Genomic DNA, 16,273 nt, shown 5'->3' with positions numbered 1-16,273 from the left:
AACCTCTGTCTGTCTGTCTGCCTGCCTGTCTGTCTGTCTGTCTGTCTGTCTGTCAGATGGACAGAAAAGAAGAAAAAGCACCATCAGCAGAGAAAGTAAGCAAGCCGGAGTAAGTGTGTGTGAGTGTGAGTTGGTGGGGTTCATCAGCATCCCTCTTTTACTCCCTCACTGTCTCTTTCCATTAGTTTTCAGGCTTTTTTTAAATAGACGTGTTATTGATTTTTGGATGCGCAGGAGCAGAGGGGGGCTCAGAGTTTTTGTGTGTGTACATGCCTCTGTGTATGTGTGTGTGTGTGTGTGTGTGTGTGTGTATTCTCCACGGCTGGTCTAACCTCAGGCGAAAAAATCATAATAAAGAGTTTGCTTTTCTCTCCTCCCTGGTGTTCCTAAAAAAGACTTTGCCTAATAGGTACGAAAGATAAAAAAATAACACTGCAAGATAAACTGTTCCATATGCCACAGGCCTGTATGTGTGAAAGGGAGAGAGAAGATAGACGATGTGTGAGCGTAAGTGTGTGTGTGTGTGTGAGCGTGTGAAGGTTTGTGAATGTGTTAGTACAGGTGTGTGTGAGAAAGTGCACGTGGCCTTCCGTATTTGTCTGATGATACGAGTGTGTGTGTTTGAGAGTCTGTGTGTGTGTCAGTGAAATTATATAGAGGAAGTATTCAGATCTTTTCCTCCAGTCGAAGTAAATTGTCTCTGCTCATTGAAAACCTGCAAATTTTTGCGACAAACTGAAGAAATAATGGATCTTTATACAGTACCCACATGGCATATGTACTTTGAAACAATTGTTTGCTATAATAACTCTCCAGTTCTCAAAAATGTATTCCAAAATTCTGCTGAAGCAAATATGAGGTTTTCAGATATTTTGCTGAAAACCAACATGTGACCTCCGCCTCGACTCAGAAAGAAAACATCGGAGGGAACAAAAAAAGAAAAGTAGGTAAAAGGCTTCTGAAGCCTCATATTAGCTTTAGCTGAACAACGACTGGAACAAGAATTTTATCTTTTCCAATGTTTTCTAATTCTTTCCCAGCACAAACCATTTAAAAGCACTTTAACTATGTTACTAAAAATGCACTGCCACCGGTTGAAACAGGGCTCTCTTCCTTACTTCATGAGAACTTGTTGTCATGGTTTTGGGTTTTAGTTCAGTTATTTCCTTTTTTATGTTGAAAGAGTCCTTCCTTGTGCATGTTGTTTAACTTCACTTGCTGTCTTTGTCTGATTTCCCTCCAGTTTGGACTGTCTGCCCCGCCATGATTAGTTTCACCTGTGTCTAGTTATCCTCTCCCTCACCAGGACACTTTATGTGTGTGTGTTCCTGTGCCTTCGTTGTCAGTTGCTATGTTCCTGTGTTGCATCTTGGTTTTTGCTTTGCAGCTTCTGTCACCTAAACCTGGACCTGGACCTGCCTGTACCTGCCAGTAAGCTACTTTCATAGAGTAAATCACTGAAGTCATCCTAGTGCCTGCCCTTTCTATATTTGAGTCCAGTTTGCATTTCCTGGTTGTGACAGATGTTACAGCTGCAACAATTAGTTGATTGATTGACTAGTTGTCAACTATTAAATTAATCAGCAACTATTTTGATAATCCATTAATTGTTCTGAGTCATTTTTTTAAACAAAGAATTTCCAAATTCTCTGATTTCAGCTTCTGGCTTGTGGACAAAACAACTTTTGAGGACGTAATTTGGGGTTTTGGGAAACTGTGATTAACATGTTTCACCATTTTCTGACATCTTATAAACTAAACAATGAATTGATTAATCGAGAAAATGATCCATAATGAAAATAGTTGTTAGTTTCAGGCCTAATTGATGTTTTGAAGATTGTGCTTTTCATAAGACAGCAATATATTGTAAAAATACTCTATTATACGTCCTGCAAAACGCCACATAACTACTGTAAAATATGGAAGCATGGGCCTATTCAATGTGTTATATTCTTACATATGTAACGAAATCTTACAACCTGTAAATTACTGAACCGATATAAATGTGGTGAAGCATACAATTATAATACTCGTACTGAAGTACAGTGTGCTGAAGTACATTTCATTGCATGTATATGTGAGAGCATAATACAGTATATGTGTTCGTGTGACTGGGCACACGTGGAGAGCTCTGTTACAGACATACACAGGGAGCAGAGCAGTGGGGACTAAAGGGGAGAAAAGAGAATAAGAGTGAGCACTAAGGAGCAAAAGATGAGTAAGATTGAAAGAGAGAGTGAGAGAAGGAGGTGAAAGCCAGCCTGGAAATTGATGGTGTAATTGTTGACTGCTGGTCTGCTCTTATCTTGGTTTCTCAGGGCTGTTGTCTGCACGAGCTGGCTTCTTTCTTGCTTTCAAATCTCTGTCTCTCTCTAGGAGTGGACCAAGACCAAACCTGGCAACCTGCATCCTTTTCTCTATTTTCTCTCTTCCCCCAGCCCTTGTATTCTTCCCAATGTCTGTCATCTCTTCTTTTATCTCCTTTTTGTCACATTATTGTGGCCTCATCCCAGTGAGCATATTTCTTTTTTTTTTCTCTTTCCATCCCTCCCTTCAGACGGTCAGACATCATGCAAGGAGCAGTGGACTGGAAAAGAGCAGCAGGAGAGGGGGGAGTGCAGCCAGCCAGGGGTCAAAGGTGAGTCTGCAGCAGGATAGGGGCGGGTGAGGGGGGCAGACACAGACTCTGTCTCTCTCTTTTACCCCTTCCCCAGCACACAAGCCAGACTAACACCTCAACAACAGGACTATTGTATCTGCAGCTGCTGATACAGCTGGGCTCAAAGGAGATCCTCGGGCTGGACTCGAGGTGAGCGTAGTAAGGTGCTGACCAGAGCTAGCGGCGATGTTTCAATAAGTGTGATAAAAGGAAGTGAATCAATAAAAGTAAAGCTATGGTAGCTGTGGTAGAGGGGTGTATATCTTAGCTTTAGCTGAAGATACCACATATATTTATAGTTCAGCCCTTGATTTGACCCGTCAATCTCGGACACAATCAAGCTGTACCATGCTTTAACGGTATAGACCATAATATTTGTGTTTACATACTTTAATGTAATTCATAATCAAACAAATACTTGCTGAACTGCAGTTACATCGCGGTAACTTGCCTCGTCTCATTACTGAATCTGAGATTACTTCCGCGCAGTTGCCGTGCTTACAGTGATCGTGGCGAGACGGTTAGGCTTTTGTTTGCTACCTTTGGATTGACAGGTCACTCTCAGTGAGTCCGTCCAGCGCACGGTGCTGAGGTCAAACTATCCAACCTTTAAAACTAGGCTGATAAAATATGAAGCAAGATTGTGTCACTGCATTGCCTATTTCTGGCTCCATCTGTCATGGCGACCGCTCCAGTCTTAAGAACGGTACCTCACAAACCAATGGGTGACGTTACGATAGGTTCACACTTGGTCCCAACATTGTTGAGGTACCCTTGCGCATGTAAGCACTTAACATTTACCATAAACTGTACCACCTGTGGAAGGCTATGTAGATTATGTAGAACTGTCACAGTGTAATATTGTTTCGGAGAGGTGACCACTGTTGTGAAATAATCCAGGTACAATGCATGGTAGAGTACAAAACTGAAACCTTAGAAGTCCTGTAATGTAATAAATCATCAAATGCTCATTGCAAGGCTCTAATTATCAATTCCTTTTAGTTTAAGCAGACTGCTAAAGGATAATTGGGCATCTAAGGGTTAACTCCAAACTGCTCCAGTGGATCTGCTTAGTGGCCACCAACAGAAGGCTCTGCTGGTACAGCACTGTTTCTATATAAAGAATCTGTCCACATCAGGATCAAATATCCAGCTATGTATCAGTCTGATCTCCATTTACATTGAGTATTCACTGTATGTGGTGTTCTTGTTGTCTGCCGGATCTCATCACGTCTATCGTGGGCAATATGCAAAGCAGACGAGTACGTGGGGAGGTGGCACTGTCAACAAAAACAAACAGCAGGTTCAGGATATTTAGGCCTGATAATGTACAACCTGTATTTACTTTTCATTCAAGGCAAAAAAAAAGAGTTGTTTTTGTGTGAACAGCACGAGGCGACAACAACAGTGACAGGTTACCTCTCTGCAGTAGAGGTAGCGGCGCTGTATCGCTTCCTGCTTCACCACAGATGAAGAAGAGCAGCAGTGACTCACAGGCTCGGATCACGCTGGAGCCGTCACACAAGGCAAAATCTGATTAGTCAGTCACATCGTCTCACTTTCCATCATATTCTACAAACGGTGCTGGCTCTTTACTAAGACATCTCGAATGAAAGGAAAGAAATACACCTCAGCTGCAGAGATATTTAAACAGTATTTCACACATTGTCTTCCCATTCTCTTCACACCTGCCAAAAGGGCCCCAACGGTACGAGGAAAAAACTGCTTGCTTAGTAGTAAAAGCCACACTGGTCTATCATTGATTTTTCAACAATAAAGGGTAACATTGACTTCCCAGTAAGACTTGATAGGCTGAGTTTCCATTAGGAAGTGCAACGCTAAGTTAAATTTCAATTTCCAATTAGAGGTGCTAGACTGGGCAAACATCTATGTTTCCATTTAGGAGTGGCTAACGACTAACTTTGATTTTCCCATACTGCCAAGAATAGACAATCACAACAGGAAATAAGCAAGGGTAGCTCTCAGTCTCCCAACAGCTACAGAGGCTAAGCTACTCTCACATACAAGCTCAGTTGAGCTCTGAGAGAGCAGCCATGTAGGGGCCCTCCTGCTGCTGATAAGCCTGCACGGGCCCCTCTACAGTACCTACCCTGGAGAGAGGCCATTAGCCCGGCTGCAGCGCCTTCCTGGATAAGCTGCAGCTTACCAGCCTGCGAGCCGCGGGGCAACTTTTTATTGTCCTTTCAAAACTTTCTGTGTGAGTGTGGGGCGTTAGCCTGGGAGGGGCTGTGTGTTCTGGAGTCTGCAATACAGTATGTGTGTATGCATGTGTGCGTGTGTGCTCAAGCTGCGCGCTCCCGGCACTTCCTGCCCACTAACGGCCAGTCCCACGGTAGGGGGGGCGAGCTCTATCGGACCAGAACAATGCCAAAAAAAGGCTGTCATAAAAACAAACTACCATGCTCTGGTTAACACGGGGAAGAGGAGGGTAGGGGCCTACTTTCCTCTCCACCCTCCCCACCATTACCCACTGCATCTGCATCATTATTCACACACACACACACACACACACACACACACACACACACACAGTCTCAGATATCCAGTCCATGAGCCAGTATTTTTTACTCTTATATTTGCTGGTGGTTCATACACATTTGCATACACAACGCGGTGCATGAAAACAGCAAGAAACAAGAGCTGAATATGCATAGGAATATACTCCGTGCAAACTACACGCGCGCGCACACACACACGCACACACAGCAATGTTGCCACTGACAGTAAACAATAGGAACCTCGTATTCACACTGGGACCAAACAGCTTTGACGTGTCACCAAAACCAGAATAACAAAAAAAGAGAACAATTCCGGCAGTCCTCTGTACACAAAACACAGTGCGGACAACTGAGCCAGAAAACATCTGCTGAGTCGGAACGAACAAAACAACAAGCAGACGACGAACAGGCGCGTCGGGGGCCTCAGAGAACATACTAAATACCTTACACGGTGCCCCCAAAACACAGTTGGCTCGCTGACAAGGTTTTTGGCCAAGCATATTACTATCTCTTCCCAATCCAGCTTTACAATTCCAACCACAGCCAAGTATGGGCAGACCCAGGAAATGGGATGAGGCAGGAAAGATGAGTCCAGCTGCTATCTGAAGAGGAAATTACTGGACAAGTATCAAATATGATGAAGATTTCTCTCCCAGAGTCTTTGATTTAGAAGATTTAAAAAAACAACAACAACCACATGGTGTATGGCCAGAGATACCGTAAATGGATGCTATAACAGAAAACCTTAATGATGTTAATGATGTAACAGGAGAAAAATGATATTGCTGCAGTGACTACTCATTAAAGGAATAGTTCAACGTTCTGGGAATATGCTTATTTGCTTTCGTGCCCAGTTACATGAGAAAATCAATACCAGTCTCATGTCTTAACGCTAAATGTGTAGCTAGAGCCAGCAGCTGATTAGCTTAGCTTAGCTTAGAAGAATGTCTGAAAGCAGGCAAAAACAGCTAGCCAGTTTGTCCAAAAGTAACCAAATACGTCTGCCAGCACCTTTTTAAAGCTCTCTTATTAACGTTATATTTTGTTTGTATATTCTGTACAAAAACCCAAGTGTGAAATGGTGTTATATGATGGTAGGTCGATTTTAAAAAATAAAAAATAAAAATAGGCTAACTGCTTTCCCCTGTTTCCAGTTGTTCTTATAAGGCTAAGCAGCTGCTGTAGCCAGTGGTATCAGTCTTCTCATAACTGAGAAGAGCAAATGAGCACATTTCCCAAAATTTCAAACTATTCCTTTAATCATACAAAAGCCAAAGTATAAATGTTACAGGGTACAGTTTAATGGGGCTTTACCTCAGGGACCATTGCTTCTTCCTCTAGTCACCGCAAGGTCGTCAAGCAACTAGCTAAGTTAACTAGCTAAGTTAGCTAGCTAGCAGCAAGATGTCTTCCCCTGTTTTTAGTCTTTATGCTAGCTGTTTCCTCATCATCATCATCATCATCATAATCATAATCATAATAATAATAATAATAATACGCCTTCACAGTTGCTCACTGTCAAACCCACTGTAGGCTATGCTAATGTTTACTGAAATACTGCATTGTCATTACTTTTTATGACATTGTTTTTTACTGAACTCTGCTCAATCACAAGTAAGCAAAAAATCCATTTAACCTTTCTAACTCTGTGTCCTGTTTTCCATAAAAACTTGGACAGAAACCCAGTTATTGATAGATAGTTCGATGCATACACAGAGCAGAACATAGAGAGAGAGAGAGGCTGATGGGCAGCAGATGGCCTATAGTGGTCAGCTGGTAACAAACAAGCAGGTCAGGGCTCTCCTCCACCTCCATTCTACCACTCATAAATAATGCAGACGACCCGAGCCACCCAGAGCAGCTCCACCAAGCGTCTTCTGATGGCCTCCAGTAACTCTGAGCGAGTCACATAAAGACAGCTAGAGTCTGTTGTGTCGTGGAAAAGCACGAACGTCTGCGTCATGGCGGGGGAGCTATGGATTACTCTCCATCTGTTCCTTCATTTGTTTCACACAACAGTGATTAGATTTGGGTGATGCCTCTCACCACTGCATTCTGACATTTTTTAAATTACATTGATCAGCCCAACGGGGGGGAGATTACAGGTCAGAAGGAAAAGCTTTGATAAACAAAACTTCCACATTGCAAAATATTTGGTGCATGCGGTTATACTTGCTCTACAGATTTGCCTCCAGGAACGTCAGTATGCACCATATTGGATTTTCCACCAGTCTGACTTTCCTGGAAACACTTTTCCTCCCTCTGGGCTTATTTATTTATTGATTGCCCCAAAGGGGGCCTGCATCATTCATACAGAGTGACAACTATTTATCACTTCCTTGTGTTATATATTCTGAGAGTATTGCTTTCCTTGTTTTTTTTTGTTACATGTTAATTTTTTGACAACAATGCCAATAAGACTTCATTTAATCTAACTCAATTGATTTGAGAGCGAGAGATCCATAATTGAGAGCATTGAGACTACTGACACTACTATTAGAGCCACCAAAAGGATTATACTGCTTTCCTCTATACTAGCTTAGTTTTCATTCACAATAGGCTGAATATGCACTTGTCTGTTCAATTAAAGTTGAGCTATATAAGTGGTAAGTGCTTACACTTTGGCAATGCAAAAATGACCTCATTATGCTACTCGAATTGAGCCTGAAACGAGTGAGAGAGAGGAAGAGGAAGAAAATATGTGTGCGTAAGTGGATGAGGGAGACAGAGGATGAGAGGGAGAGAGAGAGAGAGCGAGAGCTCAAAGGGAAGGGCTAAGTTGCAGAAGAGCAAAAGCTTCTCGTCTCGGAACAACTGCAATCACAGCCGCTGCCAGGACGCTTCTCACAGGATGGACACTTCTCAACAAGCCTGAAAGCCACTGAGAGGGGGCTGGAGGTGGTGCAGTGTGTGTTCTATATTTATAATGCCTTCAGTAGCATTTTAACATCACTGAATCATAGCTGCATCACATTGGAGACATTAGAGACAATTTGTAAACAAATTAGCCAAAAAGAGCCGGAATAGCTCAACACACTGCAAGACCTTAAGAAAACACCATCAAACATCACCAACACGTTGAACACACATAAAGTCAGTGTGGCACACATTCAAATCGGGATACACGGTCACACACACATACACAGCATAAAGAAACACGTGGAACAGACAGAAAAACACACACAGAGTCATAAGCTGTGTCACAACCACATACTACATGCTAATGCTGAGCAGGTTTTTGGCACGTAGTGTGTTCACACTATGTAAGAAAATAAAGTCTATTATGTGTAATAAAAAACACTTGATTTTTGAGTGTGTTGTTGATGTGCACTATCGTCCCACAAAGAAAATGGAAGTGTGACTCACAGTGACACCAAAGTTGAATAAATTGCAGGAGGTGGCGAGACAGCTCCAGGAACATATTAATAATGGAAATGAGTATTAAATCACTGGAAACACAGTTTACCTTCTCTTTGTGAAGTTTAATAAGCAGACACATTTGAATTCTATTGATAGATGTCCTTTGATGTATTTTAAACATGTTCATTGTTTGTATGCTAACTGCAAAAATCTCCAGTTGTGCTAGGACATTTACTGTATAGTACATGCTGTTTACACTTACATGTAGGATGTAGTATGGAACTCAATACACAATACACATCACAACCTAAGTTTCTGGGGGGACACTAAAAACCGATGGACAACATGATGCAAGGAATTAGCAAATGTGTATAGCTAACATCTCCAATAATATCAGAACATTGTTGCTTACTTTCCAGCATCACTGACTGGTGCTCAGCTTGAGCCAATTCATCTTTAGTTCCTCCCCAGAAACTTCTATTGTGTTGTAGCTGACTCACTTTGTGTTGTGTACAACTTGCAGTCTACTCTCTTGTGTTTTTCAGTGCGCAGTGTGTTTCTTAATACCCTGTATGTGCCATCAAATTGATGAAAGTGTCTCTATGGTTTGCTTGGGGACATTTAAGACATTTCAATTCAATTGTGTTTTGTTATACCGTGTGGAGCTACATTGGCCACTGCAGATTTCCTTCTGGATTGATTTACAGCACAAAGAAAGATTGCTTTAAGGCACACAAGAAGTAGAGGGCGTTGTTCTTCTAGTAGAGATAAAACTTTTTCAGAACAGCAGATGGTGGAAGGGGAGGAAGGTCAATGGAACAGCGAAAAAAAGGAACACGTTCATCCTCTTCAGGAAAGGAAATAAGGACACATCACAGGAAGTTAGAGAGGAAGGACAAGAAGAAACATCCTCATTAGAAGAAGCAACAAGGGACATTGTTTGGTCTTAATCTTGACAGAAACTAAAAAACGGAGATGACTCCATGAGTTGCCTCATCGTCTTCGACTATGCCAGTGACAAGCTAATGTGTAAAAATCCTAAATGTGGGCGTGTGAGTGTGATTTGGTGAGCCAGGCTCCCATTCCGGTGACACTGTGTCCTTCTTAGTCCACAGCTGTGCACATATCACACCTTCTCTCAACACACACACATAACCTTGTCGCTATAGCTAATAGGGTCCATCATAATAAAGTGATAGCAATAATAATGCATGCACATACGCACTGAAGGCATGAAAACACAAGGTTTATATCACTTTGACCCTGCACCCTGCCAAAGCCCATTTACCATGATGGTCTTGTAAACAAGCCCCTTCCCTTCCTTCTTCTCTAAACATAAGCCTGTCCAGCCCAGCCCCGCCTCCCACTGTTCCCCTCCAGCACGCACACACACACACAGACACACATACAAACACAAACACACGACCCATCTGCTTCTGCTCTCCAGACCTTGCATCTGGCCTGCCGTGAACCATATCTCTGTTATACACAAACACTCATTTAATCACACACACACACACGAACACCGCATTAAAAAAAAACGAGTCAGTGTGATTCTGTTCATGCAGCATCCAAACAGAGAGGGCATGGCCGGAGATGTGAACTCCCTTCAGCTCAGCAGGAAACACAGACCAGTTTGAAACAGCTAAAAAACAAAAGCAAATCTGCTTCTGAGAGAAAAAGAAAGGCCGATAGAGCCGGAATTAAATTGCTGGTGGAATGAAAAGGATGTTTTGAAAAAAATGCCTCCTGTGGGAAGCTGGCACATCAACTGTTGCTCAGCAGTGGATGTGAAAAAAAAAAAGCCTAGCTACCACCATTGAAAATACATTATCATCAGTGAATTCAGATCCATATGCTCTCACTGCACCGTAGCATGACCAGCATGAACACACACTGAGTGAACACTGTGTGTTCCTCTATGCAAAGCTTTGGCGTTCCACATTCAAAAGCCATCCCGTTATAACAGGAGTTTACCGTGCATTCAGCTGCTCACCATGTGGGACACAGTATCTGTTGCGCTGATGTGATGCACGTAACACAGGGTTGACAATTAAACACACACACACACATAAACAGCAGACAGAAACATCTGGTGCAGTGACGATGTAACGGCTATGATGCAATGTTGGCCTTTCGGTGTCAAAACACACAGTTTAGTGTGTAGTACAGCTAAAGTGATTGGCCGATTAATCAGAAAATGAACCAGCAACTATTTTGATAATTGACTCATGGTTTGAGTCGCTTTTCAAACAAAAAAAAAAGCCTTTTCCAGCTTCTCCGCTTTTCTTCGTTTTATATGTTGGTAAATTTAACATCTTTGGGTTGAAGGCTGAGTCAGAAAGAACAAAACATTCAAAGACATAATTGGCATTTTCTTTACTTTCTGTCACGTCATGGACAAAACCGTGAACCAATCAATAGAGACAATAACTGGCAGCAGAGTAATGAAAGTATTTGTTAGTTGCAGCTCTGCAGTGAAGTGGACAGCAGCGGGGGACACATGCACAACACAACACCCAGAGGGAACATGAACACATATAAATACACACACACGCTTTAAATAACAGATAAAAGTTTAAAAGAAATCCCACATCTGTCCGACTTGTGACTCAAACACCACAACAGAATACTAAAAATACAAGAGTGAAACTGTTTAGTGTATGTGAACCTGCACTGCCTGAACCCGACTGTAAAAGCATGCCTGCTTGCACATATGCATGATGCATGTGGTCCTTTTGTCTGCATGACTCTGTGCTGTTTAACTGCGTGTGTGAGGAGCATGAGGAGTGTGTGAGGGAAGATGGGAAGGAGGCTGGCCGTCAGGATGTGGAGTCTATTGTCTGTCCGACAATGAAGAGATCGAGTCGGCAGGAGTCCTGTGGCTCTCTCAATGGAGGCATTAACATCTGGGGCCAGAGGGCTGCAGTGAGTGTGTGTAAGTGTGTGCGTGTGTGTGTGTGTCTTTGTTGCAACTGCCCTGGATAATACTGGATTATCAAGGCTTTTTTTTTTCAGGGAATAATGCAGATGTCAGGAGGAAAGCTTCTACAACCAAACTAGTTTTCAAACATATCTCTTTGTAACCTGCTTCAGTCTTATATTAATCTACTGTGTGTTTATCTCAAGGATTATGTCTATTCTTAAAGGTCTGTGAACTTGATTTCACAAATTAAAAGGTGAGTAAAGTGAATTTTGGTGGGATTATCCCCGCTACATCCCTCTGCACTGGAAATGTCAACTTGCAGCTCAACGCTGTATCCTACCAGTATATTACTTTCATTAATCTTTGCAAATGACACGGTGACATACGCAAACACACACACAGAAACACAAGCAGCCACAGCAAACAACTATATGAAAAATAAATCCTATGACAAACTTTATGAGAAAATAATAAACAAATATATTAAAGCTAAAAGTGGATCCTCAAACAGGAGAAGGCTCATATAAATAAAGTATCTATCTAAAGTCATCCTCGCTGCCTCCTCCATCCCACATGGCAATAACATGACTCCACTAACTTCTCCAAAAATCATTGCTGTCTTTATTTTAAAGGGCTGTGCTCCCCCCGCACTGTCTGTTAGTTAACTGGCAGTGGCACCATCCAGCTTGTAAAAAAGGCAGACCCCCCCCCATTCTTTCCACACCTTTTTACCCAAATCCCTGCTCTGTGTCCAGTGTGGACGCCTGCCCCCCCTCAGTAATTACAATAATCACTCAACTGAAGCTAATACTTACTTCATTAAGGGGGGGAAATCAGAAAGGGGAAAAAGCACTCCAAAGTAATATCACAGTGGATTATTGTCACCATAAGAGCTTAATTTTTGAGTGTCAGCTGAGCAAGCAGGAAACGGAGGCAGCAATTCAAAGGACTCATTGCTTTTATGGCACTGGAAGTGGATGAGGGCTGTCATATGTGACACCTATAACTACTGTGTGAAAATGAACCATTAAAATCTTACTATATGTTTCAAGTGGCATGCTGTAAAAGCTCTAAAATAACAATAATATACAGCATGAGTGCAGAATACATCGCCACATCTCCACAGACTATAAAACTGCCTGCTCAGGCATCCAGCAGAAGTCACAAAGTAAGTTAGGGATATTGCTGGGATATTATATTGATGCCACAGAAGATGCAAAACACTATCAGGCAAAGAAAAATGCCTAAAAGTTCCTTTCAGAGCTCCACAGACACTCCACACTTACACATATTACAGGCAGATACAATATGAGCAGATGTGTCCTTTTTTTAAGTGGTGCACAGAACAATCCTGGCATGTTTGAGCACACACAGAGGGGTATATGATAAGTTAGAAATTGGGCATGGTTTTAAATGCTGTGCTGCGATTGCAGAGCAGCACACTGTAGATACAGACTACAGTGAAGCCCCGGAGTTGATTCCCATCCAACTCCTCCTGACCGCAGTGCGCTGTGTTTACACTGCGCGAAATGGGAGATAAAGTTGCATCGCATTGAGCCCCAAAAGGACAACCTAGAACACCCCGATCACCCGTTTAGACAACGCATTGTGTCTGCAGGCGTCCTATTTAAGAAAAAGGAGGCTTCATGGCAACAGTTGGAGACCCGGAGACTCCGGATCAGGATGTTTTCTCCCTCTGCTTCCTTCGTCTACTTTTAATCCAGCCGCCTCGCAGCACCGCGACCATTATGACAAATAAGGGCTTCAAACTTACCTTATTGTGATAACGGCGGTGGTGCTGAGGGTTTCAGTCACTGCGCTTTCCTCTCCGTCTCTCTCTGACGACAGATCCAGTATCCGTTTCCCCCTCTCGCTTCTTTCTCCGTTATCTCGGATTTGTTTTTGAATTTGGAGTTATAAATTATTCCACATCCTCTTCAGATGAATTGACACGAATTCGCCCGCAGGTTCTCTCTCCTCTTTTCTTATTTCCTCTATTTAAAAAAAAAACATGTTTGGACTATAAGGCAAATCAAGCCATATGATCCTGTCATTCAGTTTCTACACAGAGGAACTGGCTCTCCGCGCAACTCCCTCCCAAGGCTTTGTAACACGAACCCAGAGGAGAAGGAGGAGGAGGAAATGGGGAAAAAAAGGGAAAGAAAGAAAAGAGAGCGTGAATTTAATCCGCTATCTGGGACGAGCTGGGTGGATATGGATCTATCCGCCTCTCTGCGCAGAAGTTTGAGCAGTCTGTACCAAACAGACACACCGGAGTGGTCGTGGCGCTGCGTCTCTGTGCCAATCTCCACTGGAAAGGATGTGTGTGCGTTTGTGTGTGTGTGTGTGTGTGGTGCGTGGCGCTGCAGCGTGTGTGCGCCCCCAGCCTACTTCTGCAGTACGCATCACAGCAGGGACCTGGGAGGGTTTCAAAAAAGGCACACAAACAGGTCTCCGCCCATTAGCCTCTCCGAACAAGGGCCCCGACACAGGCGAGGGGCCCCAGAAGCCATTACACTGCTTGATTAAGACAGTTTCATTGTGAGGAAAGTGAGGGCCTGTTTTTGGCAAAGTGCTTCCCAACCTGGGGTCTGACCTGAGACACTCCAGGGTCTCTTTTAAACGGGGGTCGGGGAGCAGGGTGGCCTGGTTGTTAAAGAGACTATTGTTTGAGTGTTGGGTCTGGTTGTTCACCACTTCCTGCCGGTGGAAGAGCCAGTGAGCAATTCACCTGCTCTGTATCTGAGCCTGACTTTGGCAGAGAAAATGTTCCACAAGAGATCAATAGAGCATTAATAGAGTGAAATTATTATTGTCTTCATTGCCACTGCACAGAGCAGTGGAAAAATAATCTGTTGTTCTTGAGTCTTTGATCTTTTTTCAGATGAAGGCTTTAACTGAATGTAACAATTATAGTTTCTGGTTTTCTATTCTTTTCATTCTGTCTTTGTCTAATTTATAAATAGATGGTTTGTGGCCTAAAGCATCTTTTCCATACGAGTTTATGTTCCATGATATACAGCTTTTTTTCCTTCAAAGCATAAATTGCCACTTACCGCGATTAATATAAATGTTCATCCCCAAAAGAAGATACCAGAATATGAATCATATTTTCTTAAAGCCCCCATCCACTCAGAAATCTCTTTATCTTATTGTTCCTACATTGGATGTTTGAGCAGAATAATGCATGTTCAGAGTTTGACACTAGGAACGTTTCTCTGTGCTTACCTTAAATCTCAGTTTACATACAGCAGCATTTTGTAGCAGCATCACAGCTAGCATGGAAGCCAATCGCGGTCCACCATGCAACTGGGGCAACTGGAAGCCTTCAGTGCTCACTGAGAATGGACTTTACAGAGAAGTAGGAGATATCTTGTGTCCAGTAGTTAAACTGAGAAATGAGCCAGATTCTGGATTTTTCCACAGTGAGAAGGAATCAATGTAATTTTAAGAATTTCTAACGAAATAATTGAACTTAGGTAAGCCACATCACACACAAATTATTAAACAAATCATAACAGTCTCAAGTCTTTAAAAATGTCTGGAGGGAATATTTAACAATATTAGGTCATTCGTGTTAGAGTGAGGGGGTGTATTTTTACATGACTATGTTTTGCAAGTCCTGGCCATTAATGAGGACAACTGGAAGAGATGGGGGCTTTTTTGACCTCAACTATGAGGTTAATGTCCAGTCTACTATTAACCAAAGTCACTCTGTATGCAGTCACACTGGGGAGCAAGTCATGGACATCGCTCATGGTCTACATATTGTTTAGTACTCTTAAAGGTCCAGTGTGTAACATTTAGGAGGTTCTATTGGCAGACATGGAATATAATATTCATAGCTATGTTTTCATTCATTAATTTCAGAAATATGCTGACATCCAAAAACACCGAATCCATTTCCCATAATGTCTTTCATGAGGCTTCCTTAACGTCTTCCAAACTCTAACAAAGATAACCCTGATGATGTCATCACTCCGCGTGACTAGTAATCCGAACTTTGTGTAAAATGAGTGGACTTCCCCTTTGATAACAAACTGTATAACGTCATTAACTGTGGGAACAGTGGAAACATAGAGCTCGATGTAAAACACAACAACACCACTAACAATGCAGGAACACGTGAAGTGAAACTTGCCCCGATGCCTTCTGGGAGGTTTTCCCCTCGGGCCCACCTTGAGATGCTTCAATGTAAACTGATACAAATTACTCATTTTAGATTCACTTAGACCAGAATAAATGCATTGTAAATGATCAGTGTTTGTTTATTGGGCGTGCTCAGAACATGATTCGCTGCTATTATTATGAACATACAGTCTCTACAGAAGAGGCTTAATATTTGACATTAAGATTGATAATCCTGAGCAGAGAGGAAAAAAACACACAAGACCTGGGATTATGATCCAAAGATAAAGTGTGGGGATTAGAAGGCAAATATTAGATTGATAATCTTTGAGGATTAGCACAGAAAATTATTTTTGTCTCAGTGTAATCAGATGTAGCTGCAGACACCATGGGGCCTTTTAACCTGAGCACAAATAAATAAACTGAGACTGACATTTCCCTCTATTTCCCTCTCATCTTCCACTGTATCTATTGTATTGTATCGTCTGTGAGTGTGCGTCTAGCAGCTCTCAGCCCCGCCCAATGCTGAACGGTCTGCGCCGTCTGAATTTACATGCTGCCTGATGGAAACACTGTGAAGATAGTTGCCCAAATCCTCACGCAGACAGATTACCAAATAAACAAGGCTGAATTATAATGCTCATAATCTCAGGCACACATCAGGTTGTAGACGCTCTGGCA

At 42.4% G+C, this 16,273-nt stretch overlaps 1 protein-coding gene across 3 annotated transcripts in view; it reads right to left on the bottom strand.

Annotated features, from left to right (window-relative positions):
• Nucleotides 1-13,782, bottom strand: part of sema4c (sema domain, immunoglobulin domain (Ig), transmembrane domain (TM) and short cytoplasmic domain, (semaphorin) 4C) — an 87,658-nt gene extending 73,876 nt beyond the window's left edge. For all 3 annotated transcript variants that reach the window (XM_035658587.1, XM_035658589.1, XM_035658588.1), the window contains exon 1: nucleotides 13,239-13,782. The gene's annotated coding sequence lies outside the window, so the exon portion shown is untranslated. The remainder of the gene's footprint in view (nucleotides 1-13,238) is intronic.
• Between the last annotated feature and the right edge of the window lie 2,491 nt (nucleotides 13,783-16,273).

Source organism: Morone saxatilis, unplaced genomic scaffold (genome assembly GCF_004916995.1).
Source record: "Morone saxatilis isolate NCDOM2014 unplaced genomic scaffold, NCSU_SB_2.0 Contig16, whole genome shotgun sequence".
NCBI lineage: Eukaryota > Metazoa > Chordata > Actinopteri > Moronidae > Morone > Morone saxatilis.
The sequence above is the reverse complement of the archived record's forward strand: the minus strand, read 5'-3'. Positions and strand labels throughout refer to the sequence as shown.